We start from the raw sequence: 17,517 nt of genomic DNA, 5'->3' as shown, positions 1-17,517 counted from the left end.
AGTAGCTGTAGGCGACAGCTAGACGAATTCCTCACGATTAAACGTTGATTACATTTACATGCAAATTAGATACAATCAGAACGTTGGAATTGAAGTGGATAATAAACTGGTCGAGAGAAATGGCCTGTTTTCTTGGTATTACAGAGATTAAGGGTGATTAAGCGGAGGGAGTACAGACCTACGAGTGATAGGTACTTGGAAGAAGTAGGGAAGGATTTCTGATTTTGATTACATTATCGGGGTGAGTGCGTATGCAGACCCCACACTAAGAAATAGCATGTCCGAGTCGTCCACATTTGGGACGATCGCAAAGGTCAACCCAAACGCAGTACAATGGATGAGCCTCGCTCCCCCGGGAACGACCTTAATGATCACCATTACCCCTACGTAAGGTAAGTATAGAAATTAATTTGCTCCCCCAAATTAGGCACCAGGCCGATTTTTAAAGTAAGCAGTGAAGAAGAAAATGGGAATAACTCCCCGGGGAGTAGGGGGGGCTGGATAGTGACAATTGGTATGAAGGGTTGCCCCTACATTGTCCAAGGTCTTATATGTGGGGTTGCCCCGACATATGGTCTTTGCTTGACACTTGTTGCCCAGACCCCGAAGGACGCCGACCTGACTTACGTCAGGTAAGTATAATTTTTTATATGCCATGCATTGTTTTTATATCAGACTTCTATACTTACCACCGGCAAACACTAATAAAAAACTAAAATACCTCCATAAAATTCTCACCAATATCACAACTTTTTCATTCATTAATAACAATAATTCATAACAAATAATTTACTATCATTTAAACTTACCAACATTTTTACAAAATACCTCAATTCTTTACAAAACTTGCATTTTACTGTTATATTCAATGTCAAAGTCGTTTACATGTCAACGACATAAATTCATAATCTTTTCAATGCGAACAAATACAAACGAATGAAAACTGTTAGAATTCAAACCAAAGCACTAACAAAAAACCCACATATTTATGTAATTAAATCGAACAGTTTTGTGTGTCATTAATTGGCACTTCTACAGTTTAAGCAAGGAATTAAAAAAATGAAAATATTGAAAGAAAAGAGCTATAATTTACGTACCCGTTATGGAATAAAGTTCTCCGAAAAAATAACCTAATTTGATCAAGTATATATTTTTCTTTACAGAGGAAAATAAATTTTAATGAAATCGATCTATCATCGCCATTTGGCTATTTCGGGACACAAGTAGGGGATTGCTTTAAACGAAAAAAAATGATTAACAAAAGGAAAAAGAAAAACATTTTTTTAAAAACATTGTGAAAAAAAATTATCTAAGTATTTTTCTGCTCTTGTTTCAAAATAATCTCGTCTAAATTTGAAAAAAACTTTAAGTGATGATTGGAGTTATCTCCCCCTGTTGTTTCCTTCTCCTATGCGAAAAAAAAATATGGCCTTTACTCGATCGATCTCATTAAAATTTAATCTTTTCAATGAGAACAAATAACTTTTTGTGCTTGATCAAATTAAGTGGTTCCTTTTTTCATGAAAACTTTATTCCATAACGAGTACGTAAAATATAATTTTTTTCAATATTTTCATTTTTGTGTACTTGATAAAAATGTACAAGCACCCCTTAATTATATCAAAGCATGGATGAAACAAAATTACGATCTGAAGAGTTGTTTCCCATTACATGAGCAGTAATTAAAAAATGCCAATAGAGTTGTATAAAAGGTAATGGAAATAGTATGTTTTATTTAAAAAAAACAATAATGAAATCAAATGAATTTTACGAGTTAAGCATTTTTAAACTTTTAAAGTTTAAAAATCTATCAAACTTTTTCTATTGATTAAATTTTAACGATATTTTCAGTGTCAATGTGAAATTTTATGCTCTTTCCAATAAACCGAATATAATACTTTAGACAAACGTTTTTTTAATTCACGCCCCCCATTTAGAAATGTCTATTAAAAAGTAAATAATTAATTTACCCACCGAAGTTTTATATCACAAATTGAAGAGAAAAGATCAATAAATAAGATATTCAAATTTAAAACAAAAAAGAAGTGTTTTTTTAGAAATTTACATGTAAAGTCCAAAGTTTAAAACCCTTTTTTTTAAACAACGTTTTTTTTAGATGAAACCTTGGTCATTGCTCATTTAATTAAAAAAAAAATGATCTTAATGTTTAAGGTCTGCATCCATCCTTTTGTATGCTGTAGCGTAATTGATGCGCACGATCTGGCCATTTCCTTTAGAAGGAATGATTTAATATCTGCGTGCACATTATACAGCTCCAAACATCGAAGTATCCAGGAATGAGGTAGACTGTCAAAGGCCTTTTTGTAATCAATCCAGGCCATTGACAGATTTATTTGTCTTCTTCTGCAGTCTTCTAGTATTGTTCTATTTACAAGGAACTGTTGTCTTGTGCAAAGTTTTCCTCGTACACCTTCTCATTTTCGAGGTAATCGCCAGCAACCAGATGGTCGTATGTTGCATCAGCGATTATAACTGTTATCTCTATCGTTGTAAGGCAGCAGATTGTCGATATTTGTTTGCCATGTGGGTGTCCTCATTTTTTAGAATAAGTGATGTACTGCCTACAGTAAGCCACTCAGGCGGTTTGTCATCACTACTGATGATTCTATTGAATGTCTTGGCATAGTGATGATGAAAGGTGCTCACTTCTTTCAGCCAGAGATTTGGTTTGTGGTCTATTCCTGGGGTCTTTAAATTACTACATTGAGCTACATTCCTGCAGACAGCTTCCTTGGTAATTCTAAGAGCTGGCATCTTTTCTTTCTCCTTGTTCTTCTCTTTGCTGGTACTTATCCAATTGTTTTCTGATGTACTTTAATGTACTCATAGATTGGCCTCCAGAAGTTTTCAACTTCCTGTGTTGTTAAGAGCTCACCTTTATTTCTTCTTTAACGAGGCTCCTATAGACCATTCTTGGATTTGTTGCAAAAAGTTTATCCTTTTTCCTTCAAAGTTTTTGCTTTTATTTTTTATTTGTGCAGCTAAGGTTTTTATTTCAGCCTGATGTACTAACATCTTAGCTCTTAGCTGTGCTTTGTCTTGGAGGGAATAATACGTTTTCAACTTATTCACATTCTTATTTAGTTTTTGGCCTGGAGTTTCACAGGACAGGAATTAAGATATCTGGGGAGTTTCCTTTCGGATTTTATCTATTTTCTGTTGGAGTTTTCTTCTCCAAGCTGAGTTATATGATTTAGTCTTCATGTTTCCTCTTTTACTCTCCTGGTGTTGAAGTAATAATATACCATGCTGCCCCGTATGTTGTATTATTTATTTCACTCAATGTGGCATAAATGCGAGTGATCCTTCTGAGGCCATCATTGACTTTTGAAACAAGCATCTTGAAGGCTTTATTCATATTAAGTTTTTAAAGTCTGGGTCGATCTTCAACAGCCAGACACGGTACCATTTATATCCTGTTTAAATTGTATTGGGTCTGTTGGGAGTGATTCCTGTGGAGATGTTGCATTATTTGATGAAGTGACGCATCGGCTATATTTCTGGTTTGCTTTTGGTAGGCACGTAAGACTTGAACTCGTTGACATTGTCTCACTGAGCTTTGTCAGGTGAGAATTTGTTGTGTCTTCTTGATTGGTTTGGAATATCTTGAGTATAGAGGCGATTGCTGATTGGGCAAGTGTTGTTTTTAGCCATTTCATGGACATCCTTTTGTAGCTGAGATATTTGCTCCACAGCAAAGACATTGTTCTAAAAAATTAGACTTCTGACATGTTAACCTTTTTCTTTTTAATATCTTCCTTCTTTGGGCAGTGATGCTTAAAAATCTTTTGCCATTGCTTACAACTTTCTGTGAGTTTTTGGTATTTTTATATGCGTATTCGATTGACCAAATCAATGTCCAATTTTCCTCCCTATTCCACTGAGTTTGGGCAAATTCAGCAGTGTTAGATTTGGTAACATCAATTGCTCCTTCACTAAAAACTTTCTTCTCAATTTCCTCTCTAACATCTTTTGGGAGATATTTATGTTGAAAGTTAATTCTTAGACGTGGTTAGTGATGTTTTTTCATTTGTAATGGGATAAGATTTTAATTGAGCCTCAAATACTGTTTTTCCTCCCCCATTTTTGATACCTTAAATATGCGAAACAGTGGAAAATAATCTTCGTCTCCTCAAGAAACCAATTTATTACTTGTTTATAGTGTCTTTTTATAGTAGTCTTGGTTTGCTCTCGCCGGATTTCAGGACTAGAATTTGACTGGTCTTATATTGTGTCCAGCTTAGTGTTGATACTTGTGGCAACACACCTAGGAGAAGGTGCACCGTTATTTTCCTATGACCCAGTGCTATGCTTAGGAAATCCTGCAAGTTTGTTGATTTACTTTTATTTTTAATTCCCAATTTAATTCGAATATGTGATCAGAGTTTACTTTAAATTGAGAATTAAAAGTATCCTTATACCAGAGTTCCTGGTAAATCCTGTACAGAGAGACAAAGACACCCGGGATTTGTTTCTAGTAGGCATTCAATTCTCCTCAATGTGAGTTCTCCTATGTGTAACGAATGTTGATGTTTGAGAACAAGAATATTTAGACACTTCACAAGAAGATGGGGTTTCCCCAGTGTGAGTTCTCATATGTGTCACTAATGCTGAGTTTTGAGAACAAGAATATCCACACACATTACAAGAATATGGCTTTTCCCCAGTGAGTTCTCATATGTGACGCTAAATGGTATTTTCGAGAACAAGAATATCCACATACTTCACATGAATGTGGCTTTTCCCCAGTGTGAGTTCTCATATGTCTCACTAATGATGATTTGTAAGAACAAGAATATCCACACATTTGACAAGAATGTGGCTTCTCCCCAGTGTGAATCATCATATGTGATACTAAATGCGATTTTCGAGAACAACAATATCCACACACTTCACAGGAATGTGGCTTCTCCCCAGTGTGAGTTCTCATATGTGCCACTAACTGTGATTTTTCTGAACACGAATATCCACACACTTCACAAGAATGTGGCTTTTCCCCAGTGTGAGTTCTCATATGTCTCACTAATGCGGATTTGTGAAGAGAAGAATATCTACAAATTTTACAAGGATGTGGCTTTTTTTCAGTGTGAGTTCTCATATGTGTCACTAATGATGATTTGTGAGAACAAGAATATCCACACATTTCACAAGTATGTGGCTTCTGCCCAGTGTGCGTTCTCATATGTGAAACTAATGATGATTTACGAGAACAAGAATATCCACACACTTCACAAGAATATGGCTTTTCTCCAGTGTGAGTTCTTACATGTCTCACTAAATTTGATTTTCCAGAAAAAGAATGTCCGCACACTCTACAAAAATGTGTCTTTTCCCCAGTATGAGTTCTCATATGTCTCACTAATGCGGATGTTGTAGAACAAGAATATCCACACACTTCACAAGAATATGGCTTTTCCCCAGTGTGAGTTCTCAAATGTGTCACTAACTGTGATTTTTGTGAACAAGAATATCCGCACACTTCACAAGAATGTGGCTTTTCCCCAGTGTGAGTTATCATATGTATCACTAACTTTGATTTTTGTGAACAAGAATATCCGCACACTTCACAAGAATGTGGCTTTTCTCCAGTGTGAATTCTCATATGTGTCACTAAATTTAACTTTAGAGAACAAGAATATCCACACACTTCACAAGAATATGGCTTTTCTCCAGTGTGAGTTCTCATATGTATCACTAACTTTGATTTTTCAGAACATGAATATCCACACACTTCACAAGAATATGGCTTTTCCCCAGTGTGAGTTCTCATATGTATCACTAACTTTGATTTTTCAGAACACGAATATCCACACACTTCACAGGAATGTGGCTTTTCCCTAATGTGTATATTCATATTTAAATAAATTTTAACTGGAGCAAGATTTTCACCACCAAGTTATAAACATTATGACATTTCCTAACTGTTTCAGTTTTAATCTGGAGTTGTTTATCCAAGTAAGATTTTATGCTAAATAAATTTCAATTTGTATCACTTACTTTATTATATAAGAGATATTTCGTAGTATAAAAGTTAAAATATTTTCTTTTGTAAATTAGCAGATTTTTCTGAAATGTTAAATTCGATATCTTATGATTTATAAAAACATTAAACAAAAATTTCACAAATTTAAATATGTGTGATGTTCTTATCACTATTTGTAAAACAATCCAGATAAAAACAAATAAAATAACTCTTCACACATATCTGGCTTACAATGTTGTGTGCAGTTGTTTTTGTTGTCTGCCACGTAAGGAAATAATTGTGTATACAATACTGTTTAAGGAGAAGGATGGTCCCTTAATATTCATTAAAAACATTCCAGCAGGAACATCTGCAAATAAAAATAAATGAAATTAAATATTTTAATATCATTGTTTATTTTAATCCTTTCAAGAAAACAAGAAACATAACTTTATAAAACATTTAAAAATCACAGAAATGAACATTTAATTCACATTCATATGGTTTAAATGTTTAATACTATTCATATTATTTTAAAATTGATAAAAGAATTATGCAATTAATAAAGTGAAATAAACAATAATATAGTAAGAATTTGTAGGAAAAATAAGCATACAACTACCATAGTTGCTACTGAAATTAATAACAAATATATTGATAATAATAGAAATATAATAAGTTTATAAAACAGGAAAATGAATATAAATACTCAGTAAATTAAAGTTAATACAAATCAATATATAATCTAGTTACTTAGCAATGGATACTAATATGGTCTTTTAAAATAGCTTTCGTTTTAAGTCATGTGTGTGGAAATAATAAATCTCTAAAAATGGTATTACATTTAGAAAGTCATTTTTTTTCTATTTTTAAGGAATATAGTTTTGAGATATTTTATAGTGAATTGTTATAGGCAATGAAAACAGACGAAATAGAGCTGCACAAGTCTACAGATTTGAATAGAAAGGTACTTGAATTGGAAGATGTATTATAACGAGGTACCTTTTTACATAACAACTTATCAAAGCCCAGAGACCACTTGAAGATAAGGGTTAAGAGTGTACAGTAGTCAGATAGAGATAAAGATAAAACTCATATATCTACAGCTTTGAATAGAAAGGTACTGGAATATGATGATGTATTATAACGAGGTACCTGAACAGAGAATTAATGAAGAGTAACATTAGATCAACAAGTCAAACAAGTTAATCTTTGTTTCTGTATCTTGCCGATATTTAATGTGCATTAATTGTCGGTCATGGTTTGTGTAGACAGAGCGGCAAGCACAGCTTACTGTAGTGAATTTGTCCTTACCACCAGCTTGTTAATGACTTTAAAGTATTTCTCTCTTTACCGTTGAATGTTTTGAGGGTTGTTAATGTTTTCATATGATTATTATTATTGAGTTTGTTATATTAAATTAAATATTATTACATATAATTATTGTTGAGGTTTTATATTTTAGTGATGAATGTTTTGAGGGTTTTTAATGTTTTTATATGATTATTATTATTATTGAGTTTGTTATATTGAATTAAATATTATTACATATAATTATTGTTGAGGTTTTATATTTTAGTGATGAATGTTTTGAGGGTTGTTAATGTTTTTATATGATTATTATTATTATTGAGTTTGTTATATTGAATTAAATATTATTACATATAATTATTGTTGAGGTTTTATATTTTAGTGATGAATGTTTTGAGGGTTGTTACACTTAATGTTTTATCTGGTGCAATCAATTTTACATGTCGTTTTACATTTTCTATTTCTTCTCGTGTATTTCTCGTGTCTGAAAATAACAACGAAATAGTGGCAAAACCAAGAGATAAATATATAATTTCTTCCAAAAAAATCACAGCTTCTGGCAGTTAAACTTTTAAAGCAAGATTTGTAGCGAAAGGTTTCTCACAAATTCCTGGAGTGGAATATTGTGCAACATTTTCACCAACGACAAATTTAACCACAATTAGAATTTTATTACAACTTGCCACGCAATACGATTAAAAAATACATCAAATGGATGTAAAAAATGCTTATTTAAATGCTCCGATTGACAGTGAAATCTACATTTACCCTTGACAGTGGGATTTAAAATGAAAAATAAAAATTGGGTATGAAAATTAAATAAATCGTTATATGGATTAAAACAAAGTGCACACAGTTGGAATTTAACACTCCATAATTATTTAATAGAACAGGAATTCAAACAATGTCCCATAGACGCGTGCATGTATACGCAAAATGTAGGTAATAAATTGTTGATTTTGTTTTTTTGGGTTGACGATATATTACTCGCCTCAAACTGTAAAAACACTTTAAGAGATGTTAAAAATGAATTAAATAAAGATTTTTAAATGGCCGACCTTGGACGACTGTCATGGTTCCTCGGTATAAAATTTACCTGTAAAAATGAATCTATAACTATGAACCACTCACGATACATTGAAAAAATTCTGCTCAAGTTCAGAATGCAAGATTGTAAGCCGTGTTCAACTCCCGTCGAAATGGACATAAATAAAAATATAGGGACCGAAACAACATTCATAGATAACCGAATATACAGGAAAATGGTAGGAAGTCTCATCTACTTAATGACCGTAACAAGGCCTAACATATGTTACACTGTAACAAAGCTATCTCAAGACTTATCGAAACCGACAATTAAAGACCTTAATCGTTCAAAACAGATCCTTTGTTACCTAAAAGGAACCAAGGAACAATCTTTAAGATTTAAAAAAATCCACATATCCTCTAAATTTAGAAGGCTTCTCGGATTCAGATTGGGCTAACTCTGAGGATAGAAAGAGTATAGTGGGGTATTGTTTTAGACTATCAAAGACTGGACCTATGATCTCTTGGAAAACTAAAAAGCAACAAATTGTTGCACTTTCTACTTTTGAAGCAGAATATGTGGCTCTTACTCATTCCGCGCAGGAGGCAATTTTTCTGAACACCCTTCTAAAATCTATTTTAAAATCAGATCTAAGTAAAAAAAACCCTATAGTAATGCATTGTGATAATCAGAGCAGTATATTATTAGCAAATAATTCTATGATTCATCAAAGGTCGAAGCATATTGATATCACATATCATTTTATAAGGGATGAAATAAGAAAAAAACTATTACTCTAACTTATGTTACGTCTGAGAATAATATAGCCGACATTTTCATTAAACCTATAAAAAGAATAAAATTAAGACATTTTATAACCCAACTTTTTGGAATCTAATTATGAATAAATCTCTTTTCAGAAACCCAAAAGGAGAAGCATGGACAGTTTTAATCACACCAAAAAAAAATGTAAATTGTCTCGGGCACGGCGTTAAACTGCGACCAAATACTAACCAAATTAACCAATTAATACCTAACATAATGTTTCCAGTTTTTGGTACAAAAAAAGGCCACTTGTTAAAACTCTTTTCTAAACTTCCTATTTTGTATCTTTTTTTGGCAAAACAAAAATTGTATATTTGTGAATTTTGTGCATATGTTTATATATATTTGAAAAGTATTCTATTTGTATGTTTATATATATTTAAAAAGTGTTCATTTTTACATGTATCCAAAAAAAGTGGGCTCTTTTTGCACACATTATACCAATATATTAATACTTTTTGACAGATGAGAATAAAGACAAATTCCCATAAAATCAGAAGAAAATGAAAAAAAAAAACAATTATTTTATTGGCTTATTTTTCTTCGTTCATTTATTTTTTATTTATTTTTCTTTTCTTAAGTGAAACCAAAATTGAATGTGAAAGGAGTTTTCCATTATATCAAAAAAGGGGGGGGTAAAAAGTTTTTGACTGCTTATGGGGGTATATATTTAAATGCTGCCCACATCAGCATTATGTGGCACAAGGCCGGAAAGAAGGGGCACTCCCGCAATTTTAAAAATTGCCTGAGTAACCCCGTCGGCATTCACCGGTCGAGGCGCCTCAGGCAGCAAGCAATAAACTTGCCCCAAACTTGCCCGGTGGCAAGGTCTAGGAGGGTGATCCTCCTAGGTATTACCCAGGCGGCGTACCTTAGTCCAATAGGTGTTGGGCCGGTTCCCGGCCTCTCACCTGTTGGGCTGAGTGTCAAGTGACGAATCCTTGACGTGTACTACCCTGTCTCCCTGCAGCCAAAGCCGCGAGGAGACACATCCCATCACAAGGAACTTGTGATAGGCGGTATGAGACGAATGGATTCGCTAATCATTTTTATAACCAACGGCTGTGCTAAACAACCAGTCAAAACGTCACAAAATTATTATAAAATCGTCGAATTTTGTGATTCAATAAGTTCACCATTTGCTACATCACGGACCACATTTAATTCTTTGCCGCCATCTTGGTTACTGATCTGAACTACGCCGCCATCTTTGTTCAACATAATATCTCAGAACTTAAGAGGTTAACTACGTGACAGACCGCATTTGATCTTGGTCGCCATCTTGGTTACTGATCTGAACTAAGCTGCCATCTTTGTTCAACACAAATGTCTCAAAACTTAACAGTATAAAATATCATTTCATATAATTATCATTATTGAGTTTTTTAATTAAATATTATTTCATATGATTATCATTATTATTGCGTTTTTATTGAATTAAATTTTATTTTAAATGATTATCATTATTATTGAGTTTTTATTGAATTAAATATTATTTAAAATGATTATCATTATTATTGAATTTTATTGAATTAAATATTATTTCATATGATTATCATTATTATGGACTTTGTTGTATTGAATTAAATAGAATTTCATATGATTATACTTATTATTGTGTTTTTTTTAATAAAATAGGTTTATATAATTATCATTATGTTTTGGGGGAATCACCCTCCAAATGATCTTTTTAACATGGGGATCACCACTTATCAAGGCCCGGAAGCCACTCGGGGATTATGGTTATTTTGTGTACAATAATCAATGGGATAATAGCGTAGTAATAGTTGCTATTAGAGATTTGATAAAGTGTCTTACTTAAGTGGGCGATTAATCAGGAATTTGTTTACATTGGACTTGAAGACATCCAAGTTGTAGCCAGGTGGGAAACAGGCAAACGGAAGAGAATGCCACAGGCCTGCACTTCTCAGAAAGAAGCTATGTTCATGGAATCTACGTTGTGATTTAGGCACAGATATAAAGTGGGGGAAATTTTTCACAGTGGATTCAGCTAGACGGGTGTTTTTCGTGAAAGATTGGCGAGGGAGGACCAGAGATTGGAACTCGGACGAGCACTTGCCATGGAAATAACGATAAAACAAAGACAGTCTCGCAACGTCTCTTCTGTGGGAGAGAGGTTGCAGGGTAGAGAAAAGAGCATCCCCCACTAAGCCACGAAGTCTATTTTGTACTTTGTCAAGGCAGGATAGGCTGTTTTTAGAAGCTCCAGCCCAGATGTGGCAGCAGTACTCCATCTTTGGACGTACTTGGCTTTTATATAGATAGAGAATTGCATCCGTAGTGAGATATCTTCTGGGGCGGTAGAAGGATCCCACCATTTTCTCAGCGGCCAGGGCAACAGACTTGATATACACGTTTAATTTCAGATCACGAGTAAAGGTCAAACCTAGGAGCTTCTCAAAACATGAAGCCTCCCCAAGACGAGAGCCATTCATTTCAATTCATGCTAGATGAGGAACAGAGCGTTGATGATGTAAAGGTAGGAGCTTGGTTTTAGATGCATTAAAAGTAAGCAGCCATTTCTTCCCCCACTGAACCATGCACTCAAGATCAGAGAAGAGGGAATCAGAGAGAGCTTTGTCATTTACGGCCTTTGATGTGTTGTCATAGATGGTCGTGTCATCAGCATAGATGTCAATGAATGATTTAAGTATAGAGATAAAGAATTGCATCAGTAGTGAGATATCTTCTGGAGCGGTAGAAGGATCCCACCATTTTACCAGCAGCCTCGGCAACTTTATATACATGTTCCATTTCAGATCAGGAGCAAAGATCAAACCTAGGAGCTTCTCAAAACATGAAGCCTCTCCAAGACGAGAGCCATCCATTTTAATTGATGCTAGATGTAAGCAGCCATTTCTTCTCCCACTGAACCACGCACTCAAGATCAGAGGAGAGGGAATCAGAGAGAGCTTTGTCATTAACGGCCTTTGATGTGTTATTATAGATGGTCGTGTCATCAGCATAGATGTCAACTAATAATTTACTTATGTGTTTTGGGAGATCACTTATATAGATCAGGAAGAGAGTTGGGCCCATGATGGACCCCTGAGGGACTCAAGCATTAATACTGTGGGCCTCTGATTGCTGCTCATCAACCACTACTCTTATGAACCTATCAGAGAGAAATGATTTAATTATTGAGAAAACATTTCCAGTTATACCTTAGCTGGAAATCTTGTGAAGTAAACCCTTATGCCAAACCTTATCAAAAGCCTTTGATAGTTCAAAAGCAATTGCCCTAGAAAGAAAGCCTTTGTCAAGAGATTCACTAATCCTATGGGATAGAACTGTTAGCCCATCAGCTGTAGATCTAACAAACGAAAACCATATTGCATATCACTAAGGAGGTTATTTCTGCTGAGGTGGTTGACTATTTAATATGGATTCCAGTAACGTACTCATGACACACAAGAGACTTATTGGTCTATACTGAGAGGGAGATGACTTATCACCTGAGTTCTTAAATACAGGGCATACTGACGAGGTTTTCCAGGGTGTTGGAAAGCACTTCTCCTTAAAGCAACGCTTAAACAGTTTTGTAAGTATAGGGGCAAGTTCTGGTTGAAGCTTTTTCAACACTATAATTGGAATACCGTCTGGGTCAGTTGCTTTACTGGAATCAAGGTTTTGATTAGTTTGGCGACCTCGTGCACAGATATTTTTATGTTGGATAGTGTGTTGTCTGTTGTGGAGGAAATATGGGGAGTTGATTACCTTCGTCGGATAGGGTAGAGTTAGCTGCAAAGTTCTTGGCAAATAGTTTGGCCCTGTCTGATGATGATGAGATGACGTCAGGTCCATTTATTATGGTTGGGATAGAACGTATGCATCTGTTCAGGATCCTGTTTGCTATTTGCCAAAACTGGTGGGAACCAAGCCGCTGTTCAGCTACTTTGGATTTAACGGACAGAGCATATAGCTCTCTTGCATTTTTTATTACTCTTTTACAGTGGTTGCTGGATTTATTGAAAGCAGCTTTAGTCTCAGTACATTTATTACGTTGGTAGCTATGGAAAAAGTGATTTCTGTGTGCAATGGCAGCAACACATTCTGGGGCGAACCATGGCTGGCTGTTAGGTTTTTGTTTTTATTTTTTGGATGGTATGAATCGGTCTATGCCTACAATTAACCATTCCGTCAGGTCTAATAATATAGAGGACACATGATTTTTAAACATGGAATGCAGAGGTAGATCAGATATGAATTTATGGAAGCTATTCCAGTCAGTCATAGACTATCGGTATAAAGTACGGTTGAGAGGTACATCTGAAGACTTATTTTATTCCATTTTTATCTTAACTGATACAACTGTGTGGTCGGAGGGTCCCAGCGGAGATAGAACGGAACATGAACATACCTCGGGGAAGTTGTGAGAAAAAGGTCTAGAAGGCTTGCATACTGACCAGTAGTATCGACCACACGTGTGGGTTCATGAACAATCTGAGTGAGGTCATAGGCAATGGCAAAATCATCTGTCTTATTTGAATGGGTCAGCCATTCCACATTATGGACATTGAAGTCACCGCAAATGTGAATGTTAGCTGAAGGATGAGCAGACAGGATGAGGTCAATTTTCTCAGATATACTCTTAAGGACAGTAACCGCATTGTTGTGGGGGCGAAATATGAATGTGGTGGTGTAAGCAAGTGCAACCCCGAAAGCACATATAAGGTAAATTAGGGTCTTCTCTGGAGATATCTCTACCACACAGGAAGCCATCTTTAATGCATATTCCATGCCCATGGCGATCTTGAGGGTCAGTTTTAAATGTTAAGTTAGATTATTCTTTTATTATGAACTCATCTAGGGAAGTGGTCGGCCCTTATGCCAGTTTTGCTTAGAAAGAGTAAGTCCGGTTTCGTCTTCTGTAATTGGGTTTCAACCCCTGGAAAGTTGGAACGTAGACCCCTGATGTTGGAGAAGGAGACATGGTAGTAGGGGTCTACGTTGGAGGATGGGGTTCTAGGTTTATTAGTGTGTTGTTTTTCTTAGATATTTCAAGTTGAGTTTTTGGAGTTTGTGGAACAAGTCGACAGACTTGGTTAGAGTAGAGTTTTTTGTAAGGAAAAGGTGGTTGATACATCCCTAAAAAATTAATGACACTGTTATAAAAATAAAATGAAAATTAATACTGTTCAATAAAAAAGTTAATGACACTGTTATAAAAATAAATGAAAATTAATATTGTTCAATAAAATATTAATGACACTGTTATAAAAATAAATGAAAATTAATATTGTTCAATAAAATATTAATGACACTGTTATAAAAATAAATGAAAATTAATATTGTTCAATAAAATATTAATGACACTGTTATAAAAATAAATGAAAATTAATATTGTTCAATAAAATATTAATGACACTGTTATAAAAATAAATGAAAATTAATATTGTTCAATAAAATATTAATGACACTGTTATAAAAATAAAATGAAAATTAATATTGTTAAAAAAAAGTTAATCACATGTTATAAAAATAAACTAAATGAAAATTAATATTGTTAAAAAAAAGTTAATCATATGTTATAAAAATAAACTAAATGAAAATTTTGTTCAATAAAAATGTTGTTCTTGAACACACACACAAAAATGTTATAAAAAATGACAAAAAATAGTTTGGTAAATTTTTATCATCTAATCCAGCATAGTTTACAACTTTAAAAATTTTAGTTTACTTTTTATTATATTTAAACAGTCTTAAAAGTATCTGCAAAAAAGGAATAAGGTTTAAGATTAGGAGATCAGTTTCCTAAATAAAATTTAATCTAAATGATACCCACTTTATGACCAGTTGGCAGTCAGCAAGACACGTCATCATTTGCAGTTTCTAATAATTGTGGCAGAAGTGAGAGGAACATATCGGGTGTGGGTTTTTTATGTTTTGTGGATTAGACTCTACATGTAAAATATTCTGTACTTTCACCTAACAAATTAATAAACACAAGATACGTTTGTTACGTTTTTGGGGATTAGAGTTCACACGTTGTTAACTATTCTGTACTTTCACCTAACAAATGATTAAACAAAAGATATCATAAAAATGTCATTATTCAATTTCTTATTATTATTTAGATTCACAGAAAAAGCATTTTTTTATTTGTTTGTTGTATTTTGTGTTCTGTTTAAAATAATAAAAAACACTCTTCGTTAATAAAAACGTTATTATTTAGAAAGCTATTCTTACCAAGAGAGGAGATCCCTGCTAGCTAATTTGTACTTTCTCCAAAAACTTCATAAACAAATGGTACATCATCAACTATTAAAAAAACACAAAAATAAAAATTACAAATAATAATCAATGAATGTTAGTTGCATGATAAGTTTTGTGTTTTAACTTATTTTAAAGCGTTTATTTACTTCAAAAATAATTTCTCGCAGGATTTACATTAGAACAAGAAAAAATGCCTGAACTTAGACAGTCATTTGGGAGTCCCGATAATCATATACAAATCAAACTTTAAACAAATTGCTCGAAGAAAGCTACCCAACAAATGTCACAGTGACACATTTGCATATTTGTTATGGCCAACAATATTAAATGGTATCTTTTTTTTATTAAATTGTTAAGTGAAGGTACAGAATAGTTAACAACACGTGGCTTCTAATCCTCCCCTTCTAAAATCAAAACAAAGATCGATATGAGGTCTTCCCTCTCCACTTCCCTCACCACAAAAATTTTAGCTGTGACCGATTACATGTCTCGTTGACTGCAATGTATAGTAGGTTTTCAATGTATCTTAAATTTATATAACAAAATCTTAAATATTTAAAATGGGTGTGTTCTTTTTTTAATTCTATTTTTCAAGAGTTTTTAAATTGCTTTTCAGACTTAATGGCAAACAAAAAGTAGAATTTGATTTTTTTTTAGCAATAACAATAAACCTATGTTGTTTCGATTGTAAATATTTACCAATTATTTTTTTAGCAATAACAATAAACCTATGTTGGTTCGATTGTAAATATTTACCAATTATTTTTTTAGCAATAACAATAAACCTATATTGTTTCGATTGTAAATATTTACCAATTATTTTTTTAGCAATAACAATAAACCTATGTTGTTTCGATTTTAAATATTTACCAATTATTTTTTAGCAATAACAATAAACCTATGTTGTTTCGATTGTAAATATTTACCAATTATTTTTTTAGCAATAACAATAAACCTATGTTGTTTCGATTGTAAATATTTACCAATTATTTTTTTAGCAATAACAATAAACCTATGTTGTTTCGATTGTAAATATTTACCAATTATTTTTTTAGCAATAACAATAAACGTATGTTGTTTCGATTGTAAATATTTACCAATTATTTTTTAGCAATAACAATAAACCTATGTTGTTTCGATTGTAAATATTTACCAATTATTTTTTAGCAATAACAATAAACCTATGTTGTTTCGATTGTAAATATTTACCAATTATTTTTTAGCAATAACAATAAACCTATGTTGTTTCGATTGTAAATATTTACCAATTATTTTTTTAGCAATAACAATAAACCTATGTTGTTTCGATTGTAAATATTTACCAATTATTTTTTAGCAATAACAATAAACCTATGTTGTTTCGATTGTAAATATTTACCAATTATTTTTTAGCAATAACAATAAACCTATGTTGTTTCGATTGTAAATATTTACCAATTATTTTTTTAGCAATAACAATAAACCTATGTTGTTTCGATTGTAAATATTTACCAATTATTTTTTAGCAATAACAATAAACCTATGTTGTTTCGATTGTAAATATTTACCAATTATTTTTTAGCAATAACAATAAACCTATGTTGTTTCGATTGTAAATATTTACCAATTATTTTTTTAGCAATAACAATAAACCTATGTTGTTTCGATTGTAAATATTTACCAATTATTTTTTAGCAATAACAATAAACCTATGTTGTTTCGATTGTAAATATTTACCAATTATTTTTTAGCAATAACAATAAACCTATGTTGTTTCGATTGTAAATATTTACCAATTATTTTTTTAGCAATAACAATAAACCTATGTTGTTTCGATTGTAAATATTTACCAATTATTTTTTAGCAATAACAATAAACCTATGTTGTTTCGATTGTAAATATTTACCAATTATTTTTTAGCAATAACAATAAACCTATGTTGTTTCGATTGTAAATATTTACCAATTATTTTTTTAGCAATAACAATAAACCTATGTTGTTTCGATTGTAAATATTTACCAATTATTTTTTAGCAATAACAATAAACCTATGTTGTTTCGATTGTAAATATTTACCAATTATTTTTTAGCAATAACAATAAACCTATGTTGTTTCGATTGTAAATATTTACCAATTATTTTTTTAGCAATAACAA

At 32.6% G+C, this 17,517-nt stretch overlaps 1 non-coding gene across 1 annotated transcript; it reads right to left on the bottom strand.

The window, feature by feature from the left end:
• Positions 1 to 236: 236 nt before the first annotated feature.
• Positions 237 to 400, bottom strand: LOC145271688 (U1 spliceosomal RNA). Its single transcript, XR_013866082.1, has one exon. It is a non-coding gene; the product is annotated as a U1 spliceosomal RNA (small nuclear RNA).
• Positions 401 to 17,517: the final 17,117 nt, after the last annotated feature.

Source organism: Euprymna scolopes, chromosome 46 (genome assembly GCF_053919585.1).
Source record: "Euprymna scolopes isolate OS-2025 chromosome 46, ASM5391958v1, whole genome shotgun sequence".
NCBI lineage: Eukaryota > Metazoa > Mollusca > Cephalopoda > Sepiida > Sepiolidae > Euprymna > Euprymna scolopes.
The sequence above is the reverse complement of the archived record's forward strand: the minus strand, read 5'-3'. Positions and strand labels throughout refer to the sequence as shown.